The sequence below is a fragment of the Streptopelia decaocto genome, assembly GCF_964273445.1.
Source record: "Streptopelia decaocto genome assembly, chromosome: 22".
Taxonomy (NCBI): domain Eukaryota; kingdom Metazoa; phylum Chordata; class Aves; order Columbiformes; family Columbidae; genus Streptopelia; species Streptopelia decaocto.
Window position 1 is genome coordinate 1450244 of NC_138677.1, and position 24589 is coordinate 1474832.

The following is a 24589-nucleotide window of genomic DNA, read 5'->3' on the forward strand; positions in this document are numbered from 1 at the left end:
TATGGTCAGTGGAAGCAAGATCAGGAGTCATGGGAGGACTAGAGAGATCCTGCTCAGCACTATAGGGAGGAAAATTGTGTGGCCAAAGCTCGATTAGAATTGAAGCTGGCCAGTACTGTGAGGGGCAATAAAAAGGGTTTTTAAAAAATATGTTAATGGCAAAAGGCAAACAAGAAATAACATTGGCCCATTACTTGATGAGCATGGGCACCATATAGTACGAAAGACAGAGGCAAAAAAAGCATTGAATGCCTCCACTTTTACTTCATCCCTGTAAGTTAGGTGGCTATCTTCAATAAGGTTCAGTCCAATGTTTTCCTTAGAATTCCTCCTGTTACTACCATACTTAGAAAGACCTATTTGCAGAGCAGCATCTGCTCAGGAGAGGTGGGATCCACCTCACCAAGTGAGGCAAAGTTGCCTTTGTCATTAGGATGGCTGACCTGATAAGGAGGCCTTTATACTAGGAATGATGTGGGAGGGAGAGAGTATCCAGCAGCCCTAGTGAGGGATTCATGAACACAGCTGATGAGCAAAGGGCCTGGGGTGATGTTCCAGGAAGGGATCACAAGATCAAGAAAAAGAGAGCTTAAGCAGGCCCATGAGGTTCAACAGGGCCAAGCACAAGGTCCTGCACCTGGTTCAGGGCAATTCCCAGTATCAATACAGATTGGGCAATGAAGGGATTGAGAGCAACCTTCTGGAGAAGGACTTGGTGACACTGGTGGTTGACAACTTGGACATAAGCCAGCAATGTGTGCTTGCCGCCCAGAAAGCCAATTATATATCCTTGGCTGTATCAAAAGAAGTGCAGCCAGCAGGTGAAGGGAAGTGATTCTCCCCTGTACTTGGCTCTCGTGACATCCTACCTGGAGGACTTTGACCAGTTCTGAGCTTCCCAATAAAGAAAGACATGGACCTGTTAGAGTAGGCCCTCCAAGGGTTGGCCACAAAAACAATTCAAGTACTGGAACAGCTGTCTGATGGAGAAAAGCTGAAGAGAAGGCTGCAGAGAGACTTCTGTGTGGTTTTTCAATATATTAAGGGGGAGAAAGACCACCTATGTCCTCCTTGTCCCTCAGTAGGAGGCAGAACGAGGCACAGACCAAGGTACCTGGAAGCAGGAGTCAGCATGAGTCCCTCTCCCAATAGGGGTTTACTGGCCCCTCCTCCAAGGCCATGGATGAGTCACCTCAAGGCAAAATGTCTGGGAACAGCACCAGCTGCAAACACTCCTACCCAGAGTCAGACACACGGCTTCTATTTGGCAGGAAGACATCCAGCACAAGCCTGTTTATCATGATCTTCTCACTAACCCTTAGGGTATTGCAATCATCCCCTTGTGTGGGGATGACACCTCCCGTAAGGGTGAGGTGATCGTAATTGTGGGAGTTGCACATCCCCCTGAGATCTGGAGCCTTCAAAGTGGCAGCTGATGGCTCTTCAGCACCTTTTGTGCTCTGCTTTCCCTGACCCACATACACACCTAGGGTGGTACCAATGTGCTGATAGTCCCATCCTCCCCTAGCCTGGGACAGGGTGACTTCACCTCTACCAGCTGGTGGGGCAGGAGGGGTGGGACCCTTGGTCAATTGACTGGGTTCTTAACAAAGGAGGTGCCCAAAGTAGCTGTGAAGCTTCTGGTCTACATTCTAATGCCCACACCCATATTTGACCAGTTCCCCACCGAAGGCCCCGTTGGAGTGTTCTTCTTGGAGCAGCAGGTCTGTGAACTGGAGCCCTCCCCTTAGACTGGTACGTCGTCTAAGGAGGTTATCTGGGATTGAGAGCACCTCACCTCCTCGTTTGGGTGAAATGATATTTACTGGATATATCCTTGAATGAGCGCTTACCTAACCCAGGCAAGTGTGAGTCCTTGCCTAACCAGGGAAGTGTAAACCCTCGTCTAACCCAGGCAAGTGATTATTTCTTGTGGATACTCTGGAGTCAGAGGGCTCTCATTTTGTTTCTTGTGAGTGTGTGTGCATGTGCGTTGTGGATCCTCATTATTCTTATGTTGTTATACCCTAATAAGCTCCTCAACTGATAGCAAAAACTGTATTTTATGTTGTCGGAGTACTAAGTGTATTAACCCTGTTCCTAGTCGGTTTATTGGCTACACTTTTCCAGCTAGAATAAAGACTGTTTTGGAACTTATCCACCTAAAACTGTCTTTGAGGTGCCTCCGTGATAGTCATATAAACTGAGGGACGTTTCTGACTACAGGGAATCAGACTTCTGAGGGGATGCAGTGAAAATTATTTGGGGAGTGTGCAGGACAGGGATGGTCAGTGGCAGGAACAGAGACAAGGAAAAGCGGCCCCGGCGGGTGGAGCGGCAGCGCCCCCTGGCGGGCCCGGCTGGGAATGTCCCTCCGCCCCCGCCACACCCACCCGGCCCCGCCCGCGGCGGTTCGTGTTCGGCCGCAGCCCCGGCTTCTCTCTCCGTGTCTCCCACGGCGCAGTAATACACCGCCGCGTCCCCGCGCCGGGGCCGTTCGAGCCACAGGGTGCTGGACCGGCGGTCTGCCGCCACCGACAGCCGCCCCGGCGGGTCCGACAGAGCTTTGATTCCTTTATGGGCGTTCACGAGGAGTTCGGGACCTCGGCCCGGGAGAAGACGGTACCAAAAGATGAAATCGTATGATTGTATGTTGGGGTGTGAGCAGTTGATGCTGATTTTAGTGCCCTCGGAGGTCTCTGCCGACGGCTCCTGCTGCACTTGGGCTCTTCCTGAAGCCACTGCCGGGGAGAAAAAGAAGAAATATACCTGATAAACTGCACAGCCCTGCCCGCTGGTTCCCAGAAATCCCGCAGAAGCAGTGAGGAACATACAGAGATCACAAGGAGAAAAATTTCCAGAAGTTGTCAGTATGTGCAGTAATGGAAGTGTCCATTAATAGTCGATGCATGAATGATGGGTGGTAACACTGAGGAAAAAAAGGGAACACAAAGGAGTGAGAAATAAAGTAGTAAGGAATGGCTGCATGATTGATATAGGTATCCACAGAGTAAAGAAACAGGCAGGGTTGGACCAAGAACGGAGCGATGAGTTTTATCAGAAAATGGGGGATGGACGGGAGGCAGGTTCGGAGCCAGAGATCCATGAGGAAGCCAGATCGGACGACAGCATCGAGGGACCGGCAGGAGACACCGCAGGCTCAGCCCCGTCCCCCACCCAGCCCCGCCAGCCCCGCGCACCCAGGAGCACCGCGGCCAGTCCCGCCAGCCCTGCGTCCCGGCACCGCCGCATCCCGCCGCTCCGCTCGCGCCTCGCTGCCCCAGTCAGCACCGGCTCCCTGCTCCGGCCGTGCCGCTGCCGCCGCCTCCTCCTCCTCCTCCTCTCCCTCACCCTATCCTTCTCCTCCTCTCTCTCCGCCTCTCCTCTCGCCACCAGCTCCGCCCCGGGGCTGAGTCCTGAGCTTGCGCCGCTCGGTGCGTCGCCCGGTCTCACAGGGCTCCGGGGCTCTGCACGGCCGCGACTTTGGCTCCTGGGAAATTGACTCTCCTCTTCCTCCAGCATGAAGAAGCCCGCACAGCGCCAGCTGCAGCCTGGGGCAGCTGCAGCCCTGACCCAGGAGATGGACCAGCTTCCCGGAGCTGTCTCTGAGCTCAGGGGCTGGAAACAGCAGCCACTGATTTCCTGCAGTTGGCAGTGAGGAGACTGAGAGCCTCCCTTCAGCTGCCTCTGTGTAATCCCAGCACCATGCCTGAAAGTTGGTTTGTGTTAGAATGCGTGTGAGGACAAGTGTACCCATGGGCATGCAGGGGACAGGGTGAGAAGGGGAGGGCAGAATCATCGAGTCAGAATGTAGTTGAGAAGGCGCCTGCAGGGGGCATCTACATCATCACTCTACTCAGAACGGATCCCATTAGATCGTGCTCCTCACAATCACATTCAGTCCATTCTTGAGCACCTCTCAGGATGGAAATTGCAAAAACTCCTAGGCATTTTCCCTCTGTCTTCTGGGCACTTCTGGAGACGTGGTCCATCTTCTTGTGTTCCTCTGAATAAGTAGTTGTAGAAAGAAAGAAATTCTCCTGAGATATCTCTTGTCCAAGATGAGCAGACCCAGTTCTCTCATGCTCTCCTTGCATGTCATGTTCATCAACTGCCTAACATGTACAGTGGCTTTTGTTCAACTTTGGTATGTTGATACCCTTCCTTGAGCAGGGAGCCCCAGTTTGGCAGCACTGCTCCAGATATGATCTCAAATGGGCCAGATGGAGAAGGTAATTTTCTTACATCTGCTGGCAACACTTTAACACAGCTCTGGATGCAGCTGCTCCTGCTACTTGAAGAGCACACTGCTGTCTCAAACTCTGAGGGAGAGGTGGAAACATTTTCTCAGGAAGTCTTTCTAACCTTGCAGGCAGGAAGGTACCAACTGCTTAAAGCTTGGGATGGGCTCCAAGAGCACCTTGTTATGTCACAGGCCATGATTAATTGGCAGGAAAGACTTAATATCCAGTGGGGGAAAATATTCCTTTCATATTTACTCAGCTTGCAGTAGGGAGGATTGTGCCTCTATGTTACTGGGTTTGGGGGATGTGTGTCCCCATGGGGCTGTGGTTGCACCCCACAGTGTCACCCTGCTGCCACATTGCAGAGGATGTTCTTGAGGGGCATCCAGCTGTCCTGGTGCCCTCTGCGCTACAGCACAGTTTCCCATGGCACCCTGCCAAGCAGGTAGGGCCCTGACAAGACTGACATGGGCTCTCCTGTAGTCTGGGGCAGTAGTCATCCTGTTTGTCTTGGTCAGTCCTCTCAGGATCTTGAGCTCCACAGCCTTTTGGCCAATGCAGGCAAGGCTGCCCTTGAACTCTACATCATCCAACTGTTCTTCATTTGTGAGTAGCATGTCCAACACAGCCTCTCCCCTGTTCCATTCATGGATAGCCTGCATCAAAAATTTGCCCTCCATATGCCCCATCCATGTGCTGCTTTGCTCATGCCCCTCTATTTTTGTCCTGTAGCAGAGAATGAGGTCATAAAAGTTGCCCATGGGCACCTGAATCCCTGAACCCTGCTGGTGTGGGCACTGCCTGACCAAGGCTGTGGTCTGGGTCATCCTCGCTCATGCCTCCCTGTTCTTGCTTTCTTGATCTAGCCTAACCAGTTATATCTGAAATTTAGAAACTCAGGTGCTCCTGCACTGGCTGCCTGGTATTTGCTTCCTGGGGACTGGGGTGTGCAGCTCCCAAGGGGACAAGGATGGTTACACATCAAGGGCACTCAATGTTACAGCTGCTTTGGACAATCTTGACACTTTTCAAAGCTGGTGTGACATTTGCTCCTGTTGGTCAATGGCAATGCAGCTTTCTCTGGGCTGTGCTGTTGTGCTGGGGTAGGGCTTGTGTTTCCTCAGGGGACAGGGTGTGGGGCCCAGGCTGGCAAAGCACTGGGATGTCACACGTGTGACCGGGAGAAGCTTGGAGAGGTGTTGTCTGTAAAGCAGAGGATGTGCTGAATCTGTCCCCCCCGAGCCAGCAGAGTGAGGGACAGCGCCTGGCCCCGTATGTGGAGTTTCTGCAGCAGCTGCTGTTCATGGAGATGTTTCGCCTGAGGAGCCACTTCTGTGCTCAGGAAAAAAAACAAATCAAATAAACAAAAACAACAACCAACCAACCAACCAAACAAACAAAAAACCCCACAAAAAAACCAACCAACCAACCAACCAAAAAAAAAAAACAAAACCAAAAACCCATTAGAGAAAGACAGCAGTGAAGTTCATTCCTGATGAAGCAGACACAGGACACTTGCTATCACAAGTGCCAGTTCATAGCACAATATGAGCAGAAGGAACTGACCAGCTCCCACTAGAAAACTGAATGTCTACATGGATTCCTTGGGGTGATGATCACAGAATGGCTGGGGTTGCAGGGATGTCTGGAGATCATCTAGTCCAACCCACCTGCTAAAGCATGGTCAGCAGAGCAGACCACACAGGATTGTGTCCAGGCGGGTTATGAATGTCTCCAGTGAAGGAGACTCCACAACCTGTCTGGGCAGCCTGTTCCTGGGCTCTGTCACCCTCAAAGTAAAGAAGTTTCCCCACATGTTTAGATGGAACCTTCTGTGTTTCAGTCAGTGTCCATTGCCTCTCATCATTGGGCACCACTGAAAAGAGTCCGATCCAATCACCTTGACAACCAAGCTTGAGATATTTATAAGCATGAACAAGATCCCCTCTCAGCCTTCTTTTCTCCAGGCTGAACAGACACAGCTCTCGCAGTCTCTCCTCATAAGAAAGATGCTCCAGCCCCCTCATCATCTTTGTGTCCCTCCGCTGGACTTTCTCCAGTAATTCCTTGTCCTTCTTAAATTGGGGAACCCAGAACTGGACACCTTACTCCAGGTGCGGACCCACCAGGGCAGAGTAGAGGGGGAGGAAACCTTCCCTCAATCTACTGTTCCAGTGGCAAAGACGAGACACCTGCTGAAATGAGGCTGAGCCTTTTGCTGCCTCCCCAGGGAGAACAGGGGAATGAAGACCCATGGATGTCTCATGCTGGGAGCTGCACTTTTCTTTGTCTGTATTTGTTTTGGTTTATTATCATACCAACAGATAGATGTCACGGGGGAGTGATTTAGGGCTCTGCTTACTGCAGAACAATGTTAAGGTTTCTCAAAGAAAAGTGTGCCTTAAAAGACTTTGGTGACAGGTTCACTCTATTATTTACTGCATGGAGGAAATATGCCAAGCCGAATGCTGCTTCCCTTCTCCCCAGGAGCCTGATACCCATTTGTGGAGAAAAATTTCAGGCATCTTCCCTCCCTGATAACCATTCGCTCCTAAGTCTGTGTTTTAGACATCCAGAGCCAGACTTTCAGGGGAGGCCTGATGTCAATTCATGGAGGAAACTTTCAGAAAACAAAATTCTCATAAATAATTTTTTTCTTTTTTTTTTTTTTTTTTTCTTTTAAGGAAAGGAGTAGAATAGCAGGAGGGCTGACTCAATCTGGGTACCTGCTCAGAGTTCCAACCTGAACATAGAACACCATAAACTTCCATGTCTTTAAAGACCATTCATACCATGTTTCTGTCCAAGAGCAGTTTGGGGTCTTCTTGCTTCTCATTGGATCTTTTTCACTGATCTCACATGTGCCTTTGTTTTGTTTAGTTATAAACATTGTTTACGGTCCATAGCTTTGCAGGCACTCTTGTGTTTGAATAAATACTTTTCTTCTCAGTGAGTGTAAAACAGGCCCCGTTTTGCAGATGTCTGTAATGTCTCGGTGTTACCCTTGGGATCATTATTTTTTCCTCAGTCAATTTCATTCCTTCCAGCAAAGTGTGAACTAAACCTTATCTTGTACGTGTTTGGTGTAGTTTGTAGTTGATTTTGGTAAATATGAGCAGAACTTTACAGCTTAAGAATAGCAGCAAATTCAGCTTACTAAGTAACGTGAAGCAGAGAGTGTATAAAAAATAACACAAGTGTATACTTCTAGTTGATTCATTATATTCAGTGTGCATTTACTTCAGGTAAATGATTAATCAGAAATTTAAATTGTGATCATCCACTGACCTGTGAGCAGTAAAACCTTTGCTGTACAGCCAGCTCATTTAGCAGAGAGAGCTCAAAGTGGGCTCACTCAGGCTGTCATATTTATAGAATAAGGTGGTTGACTCCTAGTCAAATTGCAGACAGTGGGAAAGGTCTGTATGAGATTCGTGCACCCACAATTTGTCAGTGTTCATTTGCTATTCTGCTTCCTTGTGGGTTTCCTAAAAGGAGTTATTGGCCTGGCTGCAGCTCAGGCCTTTACCTCCTTTGGAGCCTGGGCCAAAGTGCTGCTGGTTTGGCTGGGCGGGGGGTGGAGTGAATCTGGCACAAGAGGGGAAAGAAAAGTTACAGCATCTCTTAACATCAACTGCAATGGCTGCAGATCAAGAGGGGAATAATACAATGAAACCAGTTTTAAGGTGTCTCCATCTCAAGACAAGACTAAACCAGATAGTGTTGCAGATGACAGATGTTCCTGTGGTTATTACTAGTGGTCAAGATGAACAAATTGTTAATATGTCAATACAAATATTCACGTTTGTGCTGATGGCACTTTGCCAGACAGTGGACCTTCCCATGCATTGACAAGAAGAGGATACTGCCTTCACCTGCTGTGGTATGAGAATATTGAATACCATGTGTGCATAAATGGTGTCTGGAATGGACAGAAAACATTATATTAGAGGATCTTCCCGTGCAGATCCCTGGGGGCACAGGGGAAGCAGCGCTGCCAGGGCACAGCTCAGGGCCCCATCCCACAAGCTCAGCCTTGCACAGACACGGCCCCTCCCTCCCCAGGGTTCTTGCACAGCCAAGGAAGCTCCCTGCACCAGGGTGTCTTGCACAGCACAGAGGTACAAGGCACTGTCAGACACCTCGACTTCCTCCACCTGCAGGACGCTGTATTTCCCCGTGGTGTTCAGAGTTGTGCTGACACGGTCGCTGCGCTTGAGGCCAGATCCTGCTTGATATGAGACCAGCTGAGGAGCTTGGCCTTTCCTCTGCTGGTACCAGAACAAGGCATAAAAGTTGGGTGTCTGGTATGTGCAGGTTGTTTGGAAGGTGTCTTTCTGCTTCACTGTGACTTGTCCTTCTTGCTGGGTGACAGTGACCTGCCCCATGGTGCCTGAAAGAAAGTGAAGGTCAGCAGCTCTGCAGGAAAGGGCTCTGGGAAGCAAATCAGGAATGGATGCAAAACCCTCCTGTAGAAGGTTCCTTGTCCCTTGCCCTACAGGAAAATCCTTATGCCTGGGGACAAGGAGGTAGACAGTAGTTCTGGGCAGGAGGGTGGAGATCACAAGCAAGTGTGGATTCTGAGGAGAGCTGTGCTGTGTCCCTGCTCCTGCTCCTAGTGCCCAGAGGACCAGGGAACAGCCTGTCATGCCTGACCTTCGTGCCCGGTGACCAGCACCCCTCCAGCAGGCTGAGCCATCCATAGAGCTATAAAAAAAAAAATCATCTTTCTTCCCCATATTTCTCTTAGAGGGTTCGTGGCTCCCTGAGTGTATAGAATGCTGAGCATGAAATAAGGGAACCCTGGCTATGACAACAAGAAAAAGGAGAAAACTGGAAGCCATGGCTGATGTGCCAGCCAGGAGGCAGAATGGGACCCCTATTAATGTCAATCGCATGAGAGCTTTATAGTCCCTGGGGAAGCTTTGACAAGCTCTACTAATTTCTGTAGAAAAGGAAGAAATGTGAGAGTGTAGAGACAGCTGGGATCTCCCATGAAGACAGCCTGTGGATCAGAGAAGAGGGACAGAGAGAGAAGGATTGAAGGCAATAGAAAAGCAGAAGAGGTCTGAGATGTCCTCTCCCTTTTTGAACAGTAAAAACACATTGAGAGAGCCAATGCAAAAACACAAATGTGAGCTAATCTTCCCAATGTTCTCCTATAATTCAAGAATATTTTCCCATATGGACCTGATAAGGCTGGTGAGGGTTTCTACAGAGGAAGAAAGACTGTGTTGAGGAAAATCCAAGACTTACCCAGCAGTTGCCCCAGAAAGGCAGTGAGGACGAGATACCCGAGGTGCATGACGAGACCGACCTGCCTGTTGAGTGAGAGTCAGAAAAGCACCTCCCAGCCCCGAGATACCAGAGCTACCGGAAACCACTCTGGTGGGGGAGCAAATGTAGAAGTGGGGAAAACAACTGATCTGTTCTTCCTGTGCTTCAAATGCTCCTTCTGGGTTTCTCCCTCCTCCAGCAGCAACACCTGTGGCTCCCTCAGCCAAAGGCTTTGTCAGCATTTCCACAATCAGGGGTCCTGGGCACTCTGAGAGCCCCAGTCATGGGAAGGGGCTGTTCCCAGTCAGCTCACAGTGGAATTCTCAAAGCCGGAACTGGAATCAGCTGCTATTCTGCACAATCACTTCTGGGCCATTTGGGAGATCAGAGGTTTCTTTCCCCATGGAGGTTTCACATCTTCCTCTGGGATCCTCAGCTTTCTGGCGACACTGTTATTTCCTTTGGGAACAGAAGACTCTTCTGTTTCTCTTTCTTCTCCCTTTCTTTCCTCAGCTACCTGAGAACAACACCTCTCCCTCAAATCCTCCAAACCAGGAGATTATTTTGCTGTGATCCTGCCCAGGAGTTCTGGGCGTGTCCTGTTCCTGCTGGGAAAGTCCACAGTGTGGGAGAGGAACCTGGCTCTAGTGGAGTTGCTGGGTTCCACAAACCCAGAGGTGACATGGACGATGTACTCCTGGTCTAGGGAAAAGGGTGAGGGGTCATCAGGGAACAGGATGAGGCACCAGTAGGTCACGCCCTACCCCCAGGGAGCACATGGGGCACCCATTGCAGTGCTGCACTGTGAGGGGTGGGAATAGAGTAGCCTTGCACCCAGAGCTGAAAGGGCATGTGAAGGGGTGGGGGTACTGCAGGTGGGGACCCCTACTCACATTCACTTTCCAGAATGATACCAGGCACCAGTAATGGCAGAGGTAACAAACTGTTCATTATCGTTAAGTTAACCTGACCTGGGCAGGCATAGGCCTGTGTTGTGCTGAGCTGTATAGATCACCTGACAAATCTGGCAATGTTGCCACAAACACGTCCTTGTGTTGATCTGGGAGTGAAGCACTGGTCTTTCATATAAATGTCCTTTCACTCAACACTAGAAATTAGGAGTGGTGTATTTCTAAGAATGTCCCATGAAAACTGAAAAGATGACAATACCAGCAAATTCCTGCATGGCTGGGATTTGCACTATGTGCTAAAACCCAATTTGAGCTCCACATCATGCTCCATGACTCAGGATTCCCACGATTGAAAGGGCATCACATCACCTGTGCCATCCCCTTTTACACTCTTGTTTTATCTCCAGTATTTTAATCAACGTTCTGTGGAGTCAGAGTCTCATTCTAACTGAGATCCATCTCCACCCATGCTCCACCTATATCATTAAAATAACACAATTCCAAGTTTCTAGGAGGAATTTTCCCTGTTCCCAACCAGGTCCATTGCCTTTTGCAATATGCTCAAGCTGAGTTTGGCTCCATCTGGCTCCTCAACTTGCAGTCAAGTGCTAGAAGCATCAAAAATCTTTCTCTTCACAGCTTCTCTTTGGGATACTGAAGAAGGCAAGTTGTCCAAGGATGGAGACTCCACAACCACTCTGGACATCCTGTGCCAGAGCTCACTCACCCTCACAGGGAAACAGTGTTTCCTGGTGTTCAGAGAGGGTCTCCACTGTTTCCCTTTGTGCCAAGTGCCTCTTGTCCTGTCACTGGACACCATGGGGAAGAGCCTGGCTTCATGTTCTTCACAACCTCCCTTCAGATAATTGCAGACACTGATGAGATCTCCCTGAGATTTCTCTGTGCTGAGCAGTCCCAGGCTTCTCGGTCTATCACAATGTCAGAGATTCTCCAGTCTCTTCATCATCTAAGTGTCACTTTATTGGACTGTCTCCATTATGCCTGGGTCATACATTTCCAGAGTGCAAACACACACCCCCTCACCCTCTGGAGTCACCAGCACACCTGCATTCCTGCACCCCTCAAATATCAGCATGGGCCCTGAGCCCATCTCATAGCCCTGCCTGGAGCCAGGGCCCTCTGACCCAGCACCTGGGGCTCCTCCTTCTCCCTGCCATGGCCAGTCTGGTGTTCACTGACAAAGAGATGCACACAATCACCCACTCATCTCACAGTTATCTCCACACTCTTGGATCCCTCAAACATTACCACAGCTTGGTAGTATCAGTCTGTTGAGCAGTCATGTGCTGGCCTTGGGCCACCTTACCCACCGTTGGCTTTGGCTTTAGATACAACTTTTTCTCCCACTCACAGGGCAAGCAAGTTTGCAATATGCCAAAAAATTCCACAAACACATGTGAGCATCAACTTAAATTCAGAAAGATCACCAAAAAACACTGAGATCCCTCTAATGACTTCTCACACATGCATGTGCGATGTTGTCCCTCCAGCTACTGACACAGAGACTGACAGACCCTGGGAGCAGAGGTCTCTTCTCCAGCTGCTGGCTGGAGGCCTTGCTGCACACAGCACAGTCCATCCAGTTACTGGCACCCAGTTCTCTCTTTCACACCACTCTCCCCAACTACTGGCACTCAAACATGGGACGTTACACAGAAGGATGGTTAAGAAAGGATTTAATAAGAAAGCGGGAGGACTGTAGCGGTCAGGCATAGGGATCTTCCCAAGAAATGCACTGACCAGTCCTGCCTCAGCTGCAGGTACCACCTTCTATTTTCTTCCTCCTTTCTGTTCAGTCCCCTTGCTCCTCCCCAGTCTCCTCTTTCCCCCTTCCTTTGACCCTTCCCCTACACATGCCTTAAGAAGTGTTCTCTAGTCCTGCAAAACCCCCTCATACATCCAGAATCCTTATGTTGCTCCTCTCACTCCCTGTCACTTACACAGCTCAGCCTGTCCCACTTCAAAGCTACACCTGCAGTTTCCCAATGGCTCATCAATTAGAGGCTGCAGAGCTCTGGTCTCCTTCCCTGCATCCCTTATCACTTACTGGGAGCTTGGTGTCACTGTATGCTTTGTTTATCGCTTTTCCTTGGTCTTGTTCTTCCCTTTGAAAGGAAAAGGGACTTGATCAGCCAGCCTTAGTGAACCAGCTGCTCTCACATTCCACACGCCCTTACAGGGGCCTCTGCTGAACTTGCTCAGGTGAGTGAGTTCCTCAAAATGCTGAAAGTTTCCTGTTCCTGGAGTAAATAAGATCCCAGGAAGACACATCCTAGAAGTACAGCCACCAGCAGTTTTCTGTTGGGCAGAGAACCCATGGGGACACAGAGACTCCACCCCAGCCCCCAGGAAAGCACTGGTCAGTCCCTAAGCTGCAGGAGACATGGGAAGAGCACGGAGACAGTTCAAGGTGTTCAACAGAAACTCTTGTCCAGGGCCTGGCTGACGGGTCTTGCTCACATGTTGAGGCTTTCACTTATCCCCACATGCACAGCTAGGAGGACACTTTATCTCTTTAGGGACTTTTTTGGAAAGGAGGTAAAACCACAGGAGGAGTCACATCTCCTACCAAGGGTCCTTTTTTTCAACAGTGGTTATTGGTGCATTCTGAGGGAAGAGGAAGAGCTGGACAAGAAGCTGGGATACTTGTCCTGAATACTCACTGCTGTGTCCTGCTCAGTTTCAGCAGCTCTGGGGTGTTCCTGTGTCTGCTGTGGCAACGGACCCTCATGGCAAGGAAGGCCAACAGCAGCCTGGGCTGCAGTAGGAAATGCATCTCCAGCAGAACAAGGGACCTGACCCTTCCTCTCTACTCACCGCTGGTGAGGCCAACTCTGGAGCTCTGGCTCCAGTTCTGGGCCTCCTGGTACAAGAAAGATACTGTGTCAAGACCAGCAAAATGGTGCAGGGACTGGAGCATCTTTCCTATGAGGATACGCTGAGAGGGCTGACAGTGTCCAGCTTGGGGAAGAGAGGGTTCAGGGGGATCTTGGAATGTGTGTACAGAGCTGATGGGAGGGAATGAAGAAGAGGGTCTTATTAGTTGGATGTCCTTGGGACTGCCCACTTCTGCCATGAAGAGGCCCTATGGAGAGATCAACTACAGCTTTTTGCTCCTTCTGGAGATCACACCAAGTCCAGCCACCCCCCAGCAAGGGAGAACAGTCCATGGTGATCTTCTCCTGCCATCCAGAAGGATGACAATACCATCATATAGACTCATCAATGCTTCTGAATACATCAGTATCAGACCTCATTATGGGATGCAATGGAAAAGCATTTGGTGATTTTGCAAGCCTGCTTTGTTTAGGGGAAGGAGCTGAGACCAGGAAAGGTAGTTTGGCCGGGAGCAAGCATGGGAAGACAGAAGAAGGCAGTGAGAAGAGGGGTTAATACCATGTGAGCATGTGGCAGATCTGTGTGCTGGACTGGCCATGTCTGTTGCTCTGCCTTATTTGTCCTGGAAACACAGTTAGCAAGTCCAGCTGTGACAGGGAGCAGGGCTGATCCTTCACTCTGTGCCTCTGTAACCTCTGACCATGGGCTGTGAACAGCTCTGTCAGCTACTCCAGCCATACAGATGCCCCTGGGGACTGGCTGGAGCCCACAGTCTCTTCCCAGAGACCTCCTGCCAGCTCTCACTCACCTCAGACCTCCAGCAGCTCAGGGCAAATTAGCCGATGTCTTTCTGTCTCACTCTTCAAGTAGAAACCTGGCATCACTTGGGGCTGCGGTCAGTGGGACCAGTGCAAGCTTTGTGCTGTCTCCTGGGCCTCAACTGCCAAGCTTCTGACTCCTGACACACAAGCTCGTGGTCTCAATAATGAGCCACTGTGGGGAATGTTTGAAGGTGCCTGTGACCTTGACATCCCCTGTTCTTGGTTGATGTGGAGCTTGAACTCCTGAACTCCATGCAATGACTTTGTAACACTAACAGGAAATCTTTGAAATCTCCCTGAAAGTGTGTAGCTGGAGGACACAGTTTTAAATTGCATCTCTGAGCTTTAACAAAGTAGCAACACATGAAACCCCTTCTGGTTCTTGTTTTCTAAGTCAAATTTTGCATTAGCACTTTAGCACAGGAGTCCCTGTGTTTACAGAGCAGAGGAAAGCACCTGCTCAGGGGTCCCTTGGCTGTGCTGGTGGGGAAAACCAAAGCCCAAGAAGAGCTCCTGTCTGTTCCATGGGAGCATTGGACAGTCATTGCAGCAGGAGCAAGGGCTGTGCAGCTGCCCGTGGGCAGGAGGATCTCTTTGCCCTCCTCCCTCTGCAGAGCAGAAAGTCGCTGCTCCTCGCCGGGAGCCGGCGGGACCGGCGGCTGCAGTCTCTCTTTCCCGGCCACCACCGGACACCGACACTGCTCCGATCACGATTCCATCGTGCTGTGACGGGGTATTTCTGTCTCCGTCCCGCGGGGGGTGCCAACGGAAATGTCAATGGCGATGCCGATGTTGATGCTGAAGCTGGTGCCGGTGCCGCTCGGGCGAAGGAACCGCCATGGGCCGGGCGGGACAAGGCGGCACCGGCGGGTGGAGCGGCAGCGCCCCCTGGCGGATCCGACCGGGGTTGTTCACCTGCTCCCCCCTACACACACCCGACCCCGCCCGCGGCGGATCGTGCCCGACCGCAGCCCCGGCTCCTCTCACCGTGTCATCCAAGGCGCAGTAGTACACCGCCGCGTCCCCGCGCCGGGGCTGGGTGAGCCACAGGGCGCTGGACCGTCGGTCTGCCGGCACCGACAGCCGCCCCGGCGGGTCCGACAGCGCTTTGGAGCCTCTAAGACTGCTCACGAGGAATTCGGGACGTCGGCCCGGGAGCTGACGGTACCAGGCGATGTAGTCGTATGATTGTATGTTGGGGTGTGAGCAGTTGATGCTGATTTCGGTGCCCTCGGTGGTCTTTGCCGAGGGCTCCTGCTGCACCTGGGCTCTGCCCACAGTCACTGCAGAGAAAGAAGGAAAAAAGAACAAAGATCATGAAAGGTCTCCCAGCTCGGATTTTCCCCAAGAAATTGTTAGGTAGAACGGCAGTGAGAAGGAGTTGGACCAGAAAGGATGGGAAGATGTCCCCATGAACAGGGCTGGAGAGTGGTCATGTGCTGGATGTGTGTGGAGCCAGAGAAGAAGCTTGGAGGGATTTTGGAATTGATGTACCCTGACACAGAAAGAAAGTCAGAATAATGGATGGATGATGAGGAGGGGCTGAGGAGAGAGGGGAATGGGTGTGTTACAGTGAGGTATGGAGGGTTGAATTCAGAAAAAAATAAGATATGCTGAAAGCATAAGGGGATTAGATTATGTATTTGAATAATGGAGAGGTGCAGGAAAGCAAACTTGCTCCTACAAATATGAAGGAAACAGAGGGAGAGAGCAGAGGGTCTTCAGAGAGTAGGAAGAGTGGTTACTGATGGAAGTGGCCTGGAGAAATAAGTAGAAAGAGGAGTGGAGAGATGAATGAAGGTAGGAAGAGTGGAGAGCAAGAGTGAGTGTTACAATGAAAGTGGGCTGAAATCAGGTAAATAAGAACTGTTGAATTTACAGAGAAAATAGCGCGTGTATGGAAAGGTAGGAGTACCTGCAAGCAGTTTTGTAATCACAGATACAATGGAAAAGAGGGAGACTACCCAGAGGCGACTGAAAAGAGCTGTTAAAGGGGAACGAGAGAGGACAGAGACAAAAAGGAGAAGGAAGAGTTTGTGGTGGGTCCCAAGGGAATAAACGGGGCAAAGCGTGGGCGCCCACCCAGCCCCGCCAGCCCCGCGCACCCAGGAGAACCGCGGCCAGTCCCGCCAGCCCTGAGCCCCGGCACCGCCGCATCCCGCCGCTCCGCCGCTCGCACAAGGCTGCCCCCCGGCAGCCCCGGCTCTCTGCTCCGGACGCGCCGCCTCCTCCTCCCCCTCCTCTTCCCCCTTCTCTTCCTTCCCCTCCTCTTCCTCCCTCTCCTCTCCTCTCCTCTCCTCTCCTCTCCTCTCCTCTCCTCTCCTCTCCTCTCCTCTCCTCTCCTCTCCTCTCCTCTCCTCTCCTCTCCTCTCCTCTCCTCTCCTCTCCTCTCCTCTCCTCTCCTCTCCCCGTCTCATCCAAGGTCACAGTCCCTACATGGCACAACACCTAATCCATGGGCCCCACAAGTACATTTGACGTTGTCTTGGACACAAGCGTGGGCTCTGTGCCATCCCAGACACATTCAACAGTGCATTGGAAACACATCCACTTAGGAATGGCCAGCACATGGTTGTGCAGGATTCCTCAGTCTTTCTCCTTGCCCATAACGCAATCCCCATCCTTCTCAGCTGTCTTGTAGCTGTGCCCTCACCTGGAGGGAGAACTAGAGGGGACTGCCTGCCATGCTGAGGCATTTCAAATACTGGTACTTTTAATTCAGTGAAGGATCTAAACTGGAGTGAAACCGTCATTGTTGTGGCTGGAAATCAACAGTAGAGAAGGGCAAGTTTGGAGGGGCAGGAAAAGCAGGGCTCAGGAGGCAGGTGCTGCATTTCAGCACCTCTTGCATGGTTAGATCTCTAGCAGTTTCATGCCATTGAAGTGCACTTGGGCTCCTTCTGACCCTGGACACATGTTGCTCATGAACAAAACAATAGCGAGTGTCCCTGCTGTGAGCGCCTCATTTCTTCCTGATGAGTGACAAGGACACACGCACACAGGCTCATACACACAGGTGTGGAATCATGCACAAATTTGTGCTCTCAAGTGAATTGACACAAAAAGAGCTGCTCGCAATAGCACACAAGACAAGAACACACGTAGGAACACAACCAACTGTAGACTCTATTGAGGACACCGGGGGGGAACCACAGCAATGCTAGAGCATTCTGGGGAAGGACAAGGCCCCAGGCAAGCCCATGGCATTGTCTGTGTACTCACAGACTGCACAGAGAGGAGACCAGTCAAAACAGTCCAATAATTGGTCCTGAGGGCAGTGCTAGGCAGGATGGGTCAAAACCAGCAGCATAATGCACACACCTGGGGAGGAAAAAAGTGACCATTGGGGGTGAGCTGAGGAGGGAGGGAAAGAGGTGGACATGGCATGTCCTTATGCACAGGAGCAGTTGGGAATCCAGCTGAGAATTCCTGGAGCTTCTTCCTGAGAGCGACACTTCAGCCCTCACAGGGTGTCCCAGAATGACAATATTTGTCTGCTTCAGACAAATGCAGCACTTGAGCTGAGTCTTCTGCCTGCACCACTTCATTACTACCCTAGAAATCCTGGGGCTTTTCATCCCAGGGATTAGAAGAAGCCTTCACTGGGGAATGGGCATGGCACAAACCTGGATATGAAAAGGCAGCAGTGCAGGAAACCAAAGCACCGCCCATCTCATTAGCTGTGATGGTTTACATTCAAGATGAGCTTGTCAGAAAATTGTTACCCCTGCCAAGGGTGCCTCTTGTTCTGCAGCAATGAAGGGCAGGTATAAAAGGCAGGCAAGTCCCTGCCTGCTCTCTCATCCACGTCTCTTGCCTCCTTCTGCTTGGGTGCCAGGTGGGTCTGAAGTCTCTTCTCCTCTTCCGAAGTCAGATCTCTCCTCAGTACACCTCTTGGCTGATGTTGGCTTTGTTCACTTTTTGGTCCTAGAGCTCCTTGCCATGGGAGAGGCAAACGTGGAGAATGTCTACTCAAAGAGCCTGGGGCTTTAGGTTTATTCACTGGAAGAGAGGTTCCCTGGTCTTTGTAGAGACCTGGCAGGCTGAATCAATGAAGACTCTGTGTCTCCTGGCACTGCTTCCATGTCCCAATTCAGTAGTGGCCTTGGTTCCTTTGTGACAGTGTAACCATGCTGCTCTTCACCCACCTCTGTGTTCTGCTTCATCCCTGCATCTCTCCCAGGTGCACATCCAGAGCCTTAGAGCATGTCCTGCTATGACCAGTGCCTGCCCTGCCAGCCCTGCAGCCCAATCCCACTGGCCAACAGCTGCAACGAGCCCTGTGTCAGGCAGTGCCAGAACTCCACTGCTGTCATTGAGCCCTTGCCTGTGGTGGTGACCCTGCCTGGCCCCATCCTCATCTCCTTCCCACAGAACACTGTTGTGGGCTCCTCCACCGCTGCTGCTGTTGGTAGAACCCTCAGCTGTGATGGAGTGCCCATCAGCTCTGGGTGCTCTGACCTCTCTAGCATTTCCAGCTGTTATTGTGGCAGAAAGTGCCTCCCCTGCTAAAGCTACTGGACATGGCCCTTGGGAAGGCTCCCCAGGAAGTACCGACATAGTGCTGGACAAAGAATGAATCCACAAACATGAACATGGATCATGTTTCCTTATCCATTTTTTTTCTACCTACTCCTCTCTTCCTTTCTTCTTTCCTTCTTTTCTTCCTTTCTTCCTTTCTTCCTTTCTTCCTTTCTTCCTTTCTTCCTTTCTTCCTTTCTTCCTTTCTTCCTTTCTTCCTTTCTTCCTGTCTTTCTCTTCCTTTCTTCCGTTCTTTCTCTTTCTTTCTCTTTCTTTCTTGTTCTCTTCCTTTTTTCCTTTCTTCCTTTTCTTCTGCTCCCCTAGCTGCAAGGCTCTCCAAATCCAGCCTTCACCCTTTGTGAAATACAGCCAGATACTCTGTGTGAACTTTAAAATGGCAAAGCGGTGCAGACTGTCACTTATCCCCAGTGATCCTTGCATCTAGGGCCCCAGTTCCCTCTTTAGACTCTTTAAAGATTTCTGCATCCCAGCCTGGGCCTCTGAGTGGGACTTTCGTCCATGTGTGCTCTCCCAGGCTGCTCAGGGAAAATGAGCTACTGAGACCCAGTGCACTGGACCCTTTTGGGGCACTATCCTGTGACAGTACGGAAAACAACCCAGACACCCCAGAGCAAGTAGCAATCAGCCCTCCCCTTGCAGTGTTTTAGCCCAAACATACACCCAGAGTTCCTGCAAAGAAGCAGCACAACCTCTGTTATCCTCGGGTGCGAAGCTATGACTCTGTGGGAGGCAATGGAGGCAAGACACCCTGCAGGCTCCTGGGCATGGGACACCTCTTGCTCTGGTCACTGCTGTGCTAGGGAAGGAGAAGAGGACAAAAGATGTCCCCAAGGGACAGCAGGAGTGCGGATGGATGGAATATCCTCAGGGATGCCCCACGGCCTCACCTCCTCAATTGATTGATTTAGGGCCATGGCCAGCACACATGGGCACCGGCAGCAGGGATTGGTTCCCCCCATGCAGCCCTACCACCACCCCTACAGAAGCTGGCAGGGCCCAGGACTGGGCAGGCATGCAAGGCTGACACCATTCACAAGTCAGTATCGGGATTAACCACACTGGGTCACACACTGGAGGCCCTGAAAGCCCAGCGCCCCCATAGGCCAGGACAGTCCAAAGACAGTGACCAGCACCCACAGGTCCATCACTGCTCTGTGGTGCCTGCTCATCCCCAAGAGTGGATGGAGCAGCTTTGCTCGAGACCAGGACCCCCAAGGTCCTGCTATGTCAGGACCAGCTCTGCTCCCTAAAAGCTCTGTGCAGGAGCTGATCATCCTAGTCCCCTTGAGAAGTGCAGGTGGCAATGGAACACCTGTGAGCTGGCTGTGGCAGGCAACGTTTATTCACAACCATTCCTCTTGTTTGACCAATGCTACTGTGCACATCAGAAGCCTCAGCCAGGGTCAGTGTGATGAACAGAACACATCTGTCCATCCACCCATCCATCCAGTCAGCCAGCCAGCCATGAACCCATCCACATAGGGGGCTGTGGGTGTTGCCCTTTCCCCAGCTGGTAAGTTCAAACACTGGCAGAGATCCTTTTCTTCTGGAGGGACAGTTTCCAAAGTCCTTCATCAACATCACCTGCTCTTGCCTGACTGTCACAGTTTAACCCAAACCAGCAATATAACCACAATAGCCACTTGCTCACTCCCCCACCTCCCCACCCCGAACAGGGTAGAGAATCAAAAGAGAAGGGAGAAACTCATGGACTGATTTAAACACAGTTTAATAAAATAACAAAAAAAACTTTAATATACTGCTACTAATACTACAATATATAAAATGGAAATAGGAAATAAAGATACTCAATGTAATCCCTCACAAACTCTGTCTTCACTGCACAGCCAGTCCCAGGAAGCAATTCTTTAGTCCCAAACAGCCGATCCCAGAGAGAGAAGAGAGAAAAAGGCAGAAAGGCCCAGAGGCTACTGCAAAATGGCAGGATGGCCAAAGTTTGAACTAAAGGAACTCACGAATAGCACTCCACCATAACAGAGCAGAACCATAACAGGTCTTCATCCCTGTCCACCCTGACTCCATCCCAAAGCCTAGCTGGAAGATCTCAAGCATCCTTAAATAAGAAGCACAATGTCAATGGCATGGAGTATTCTTATTGATCAGTCTGGATGCCAGTCAAGGTCTGCCCCATCTGTGCCCCCCTTCCCAGCTGCCTCATAAAAGGAGAAAGAGTGCTCTGAAAGTCCTTGCTCCCAGATAACAATTAAAAAACTTTAACTCTGTCCAGGGGTGTTATCTTCTTTTCTCGAACTAAATCCAGATGACCATGCTGGCTACAGAAGAAGAAAGTTTTCTAATGGCATGAAGAAAATTAATTCTCTTTGAGGTAAAACAGCACACTGATTAATGATGAAGTGGGGTGACAGAGGTTTTCAGGTATTGATGTCATCGCCCTTGCAAACAGGGTTGATGAGGACTCTGTAAGACAAGCTCTGCAGGTCTCAGTGACACAAAACATCTGTGCCTTGAGCATTCCTGAAGCAAATCCTCAATTTTCTGCAGCCTTCCACAGTTTACAGACGGTGTTCCTACAGAGAGTTGGCTCTTCAAGGTCCCACAGCTTGCGAAGCTCAAAAGAGGGGTTCAGGCACAGAGGATCCAACAGATTAGGCAAGGTTCCATGCACATTCCTCCTGCTTGAGACCTGGGGCAGAGACACTGACCCTCTCCATCTCTTTGGCCACAGGACACATACTTGCCATGCCCAGAGACAAGGGCCTCCCCTCCTCCACACAAGACCTGCATCACTACCACTGGGGTGAAGTGCCGGCATCCGGACAATCCAGCTCCTCACCCTACCTAGGACTCCCAGAGTCCTCCACTCTCTCCCTGCCCCACAAGCTGGGAGAGAGAGTTCCTTCCCAGGGCACAAGCACCAATCCTGCCTTGGGGACACAGTGGAACCTGCAGACACCAGCCCAACCACAGAGTACACGCTGGGACATCCCCCACTGGCACCCAGCTGCCCAGCGCCTCCAGCACCCCTGAGCCAGGCCAGGCTACAGCTCTGCTGGTGGAACACTTGTCCAAGCACAGGTGTGGTGGGTTGACTGAAACCACTTGACTCCCTGGCACCAGAGGATCTGGTCCTGCCCAAACAAAACCCGTACATTCTGTGGGAGGAGTGAAAGTCCCCAGAGCACACATAGGGAAATGACTGGGACCAGGAAGAAGGGTGGGGTGGGAGGAAGCTGTTTGACATTGGTTCTTCTTTCTTATGATCCTACTCTCATTTCATTGGTAATAAATTCAACTGATTTCCCCAAGTCGACTGTTCTGCCTGTAATAGAAATTGATGAGTGATCTCCAGGTCCTTATATTGATCCATGAGCGTTTCTTTGTATTTTCTCCCCCTCTCCAGCTGATGGTGGGGGAGTGATAGAGCAGCTGGGTGGGTACTTGGCATCCAGTCAAGGTCAGCCCAGACCCAACTTGCCATGTTCATGCTGGCCTAACAGCATGGTAGAAATAGTCAACAATGTTCTTGGTACAGAAAGGATGCTTCAACAGCAGAGCCACCTGGGAGAAGATGAGCACAAAGCCCACTGCCCATGCTCCCAGCACCAGCAGGAAGTAGGCTTTCTTTGTCATGATAGAGTGTTTTACAGAGTATTTGCATATTGTGATATAATGATCAAAGAACATGGTTGAGAGGGTCATAAACTCAGTCATGCTCATAAAGATGTGGAAAAATGACAGCAGGAAACAGAAATGGTAGGCTTGGTGCCAGAAAAAGTCTCCAGCATTTTGGGGACAATGGTGGTGGTGCAGGAGATCTCCAGGAAGGAAAGTCTGCCAAGGAAGAACTAGATTAAAACTACATTCTCAGGGACTGCTCACTCCACACAGTGACAAGTATGAGGCCATTCCCACCACTGTTAGGAGACCCATAGAGATGACAAAGGCACGTGCCACTTTGGGGTCACCATGCTTTGCTATATTTGTGCTTCATTCAGGGCAACGTACTGCTCTGTTTGGAACAGTTTTGTCATGTCCAGAAGGAAACAGCTACCCAGGCTAGAGAGAGGAACCAGAGGTGTCCTGGGATATATCCCTTGTGTATGTTGGTGCCACAGTAATAAAATCAACCACAGCTGCAAGGCAAAGTAACCACTTCAGGGCAGATGAAAGCCTGACCCTGCCAGGGCTGAGGAGCAGGTGGCAGACCACAGTAAAGAGAACATGGCAGAGCTCTGACAATAATTTCTGGTTTGTTGGAATGGACCTTTGCCATGTAAGGGCTGACTCTCATTGCAACTTTGGTAACTCCTCGGGGCATTGGTTTCTTCATTACATCATTCCTGATTGCACCATTTGAATGCCCAAGGATCCTATGAGTGTTACTCCATATGTAGGGTTTAGATCTTTGTGTGTGTCCTTGGGAAGGGAAAAAACACTGGGATGGATCTGTTGGTATGTTTTCACAAGGGAGATAAGCTCTAATGAGACACCCACTAAGCTGAGCACCTCTTTGGAGGATTTGGGATCAGTTTGTTTGTGACACCATGAACTCCCTGTGACATGTTCCCATGTGAAGGACCTACAGCTGTCGCTTTGCCTTCCTAAAAGGCAAAAAGATCTCAGCATTCTAGGTGGGAGGAGGAGGCAAGAGGAGGACCAGGCTGCCATGGGCTGGATCGGAATCAGTGACCTCTGCGATGCATTTCTGAGATGACGCTGCAGGTCTTTACAGACAGGCCAGAGAATGCCACGTTTCCCAGAAAGCTCTGAGCCGTTTCTGGGGAAGCAAGAGAGCCTTGTGGAAAGCACCCTACTCCCCTCCCTGCCTTGCACAGACCGTCTCAGTCTCCACATGTAGCGCTGCCCAAGTGCAGCTCTTTGCTGCCTTCAGGAGCACAGACCCGCAGCAGCCGTCGATGAGAAGAGGTGCTGAGCCCAGACAGCGACTGCAAGAGAGACCAAGAGATGCTGAAGCCGGTGTCGGTCGGGCGGGGTAACCGCCTCGGGATCGGGCGGGGCCGGTCGCCCCCTGCGGGCAGAGCAGCGGCGCCCCCTGGCGGGCCCGGCCAGGGGTTCTCCCCTCCCCCGCCACACCCGCCCGGCCCCGCCCGCGGCGGTTCGTGTCCGGCCGCAGCCCCGGCTCCTCTCCCCGTGTCTCCCACGGCGCAGTAATACACCGCCGCGTCCCCGCGCCGGGGCCGTTCGAGCCACAGGGCGCTGGACCGGCGGTCTGCCGCCACCGACAGCCGCCCCGGCGGGTCCGACAGAGCTTTGGAGCCTTTAGTACCCCACACGAGGAGTTCGGGACCTCGGTCCAGGAGCTGACGATACCAGTAGATGTAGTCGCCTATCTTTATGTTGGGATGTGAGCAGTTGATGCTGATGGCGATGCCCTCGATGGTCTCTGCCGACGGCTCCTGCTGCACCTGGGCTCTGCCCACAGCCACTGCCGGGGAGAAAAATAAGAAATATACCTGATAAACTGCACAGCCCTGCCTGCTGTTTCCCAGGACAAATCCCACAGGAGAAGTCAGGAACATAGAGAGATGATGAGGAGAACAGTTTACAGAAGCTGTCAACATGTGCTGTAACAGAAATGCCTATTGATAGTTGGTGGAGAGATGAATGCATGAATGGTGGAAGAGCAGAATAATTTAAAAAGCAAAAAGGGGGTCAAAGGAATGATAAAAATAAAGTGTAATGGTGAAGGAATGACTTAATGAGTTATAAGGAAAGACTCAGAGGAAAGAAGGGAAACAGGGAGTGCTGGACAAAGAATATAGCAATTAGTTTTCTAGAGAGAACGTGGGATGGAAGGGAGGCTGGTTGGGGCCAGATATCCGTGAAAAAGCCAGAGGAGACGACAGCATCGAGGGACCTGCATGAGCCACCCCAGCCTCAGCCTCGGCCCCCATCCAGCCCCGCCAGCCCCACGCACCCAGGAGCACCGCGG

The 24589-nt window shown here is 51.1% G+C and overlaps 1 protein-coding gene and 1 gene segment (V, D, J or C); both read right to left on the reverse strand.

Moving 5' to 3' along the window:
• The window catches only part of LOC309449223 (T cell receptor alpha chain MC.7.G5-like), a gene marked incomplete at its 5' end in the record, with an annotated part of 441544 nt that overhangs the window by 399091 nt on the left and 17864 nt on the right, over window positions 1-24589 (reverse strand). The window lies entirely within an intron of this gene.
• On the reverse strand, window positions 14547-16347 carry LOC309449102 (T cell receptor alpha variable 4-like). The segment is given in 3 exons: window positions 16218-16347; window positions 15100-15395; window positions 14547-15000 (listed from the first exon to the last, which is right to left on the reverse strand).